Raw genomic sequence first — 2,091 nt, forward strand, 5'->3', positions numbered from 1 at the left:
TTTTTTACATTGATATTAGTGGAATTTTATATTACTAAAAAAAGAAAAATATTAGATCTCATAAATGGTAACTGTAAAAGGAAGTAGAAGGAGGGAGGAGAAGGCAATTTTCAGCTAGAAAAGGGAAAGGACTTTTTTTGGGTACTAAAATATATTTGAAAACCATCTTAAGTTTTTGCATTCATTTTCTATAGCAGCCATAACAAGTTTCCATAAATCAAGTGGCTTGAACAACACAAATTTACTAATCTAAAATGTTGTATGTCATAAATCTGGCACAGGTCTCACTAGGGTTAGTCACTAGGGTTTGCCAGGGTTAGTTTCCATTCTATAAGTACTGGGGAGAATCCATTTCTGTACCTTTCCCAGATTCTGCTGGCTCCCTGCATTCCTTGCATCTTGGCCTTTTCATCCATCTTCAAAGCCAGTGACATTGAATCTGTCTTTTATCTTTCTTCAGCAGTCATATCTCCCTTGACCACAGCTAGAAATGGTTCTCCAGTGTTAGTAACTCACGTAATTATATCGGGTCCATTTTTTGTAATATAAGATAATCTTCCCATCTTGATATCCTTAGCTTAACCACATATTTATACTCTTTTTTTCCATATAAGGGCAAACATGCTCTCAGGTTTTGGGGATTGGGACTCAGACATCTTTGGAGAGCCAATTCTACCTACCACAGGAAAATTTGTCTCTTTATTGACAGATGAATGAGACGATGGAGTTAATAGTTATGGCTTGTGTCTTAGTCTGTTTTGTGTTGCTATAATAGAATACTTGAAACTGTGTAATTTATAAAGAACAGAAATTTATTGGCTTACAGTTCTATAGAATGGGAAGTTCAAACTCAAGGTGCTGGCATCTGGCAAGGGCCTTCTTGCTGTGTCATGACATAGAGGAAGACAAAAAGATAAAGACAGAACAAGAGAGAGCAAGAGGAAATGAACTTGCTCTTTTATAATAACATTAATCCAACCCATGTAGGCAGAGCCATCACACCTGATCACCTCTTAAATGTGCCATCTCTTAATACAGTTACAATGTCAATTAAGTTTTAACATGCATTTTTAGAAGGGACAGACGTTCAAACTGTAGCAGTCTTGCAGTCAATTTTTAATATCAGGACTTCTGGTATCAAATGTGTTTGTTTTTTTTCCCACACCAACAACCAATTTTGTGACTCTCTGGACACCAACTGGATGTCCAGTGATTCAATTCAATTCTGACACTAGCTACTCAGAGTTAGCATCAGGATCCACAGATTGGTAATAGTAAATAATAAATTGGTAATAGTAAATAATATGTTATCCTTAGTTCTGTGAACCATTCTAGCAAATTATCAAGCCTGAGAAGGGGGTCATATGGATTCCGGATTTGTATTGGTTGCTCAAAATACATGAGGTTCTGTAGTTTCTGATACAAATGCTGGAGCGCATTCACATAAAACAGAGCTATTTTGAATATTTGTCTTTTTTAGATCTTTTCTAACAAATGTTTATAATTTTATCAAAATACATTCTTATTGTAACTAATGGAAAATGTGCACTTATATACAGATAATGGTTTTTAATGCATAGTGCCAAACTTCCATCTTAGTATTTCACTTCAAAACTAAACACTATTAACAGACTGACGAGCATCTTTCAACATATTTTTCCATGTTTATGCAAACTAAGCATTGCATGTATTATAATTCACTCTTTTTAATATCTGCTCAACATTCCACAGTTTACATAATATAATTTGTTCAAGTATTCTCCCGGTGATGGGCATTAATATCATTTAGCGGTTATATTCTCTAAAGAAAAATTGCTAAGAAATATTATGTGTACTTAATTTTAATAGATATTGCTGAAATTTTTCTATAGAATGTTTAGTAAGTCAAAACTTCTGTGTAATATTTAAAGCAATGAATGTTGGAATCTTATTATATTTTGCTAACTGGATAAGTACAAGAATGATATTTTGTGCTGATTTCATTTGCTTTTCTCTGCTAGTAAGAATGAAAATCTCTTCACATAGATTGCTTTTTCTTTGAACCATTTATTCATAACTTACCCATTTTTTAAATTTTTGCTTTTTCTTTTT

Source organism: Propithecus coquereli, unplaced genomic scaffold (genome assembly GCF_000956105.1).
Source record: "Propithecus coquereli isolate 6110/MARCELLA unplaced genomic scaffold, Pcoq_1.0 Scaffold151, whole genome shotgun sequence".
NCBI classification, from domain to species: domain Eukaryota; kingdom Metazoa; phylum Chordata; class Mammalia; order Primates; family Indriidae; genus Propithecus; species Propithecus coquereli.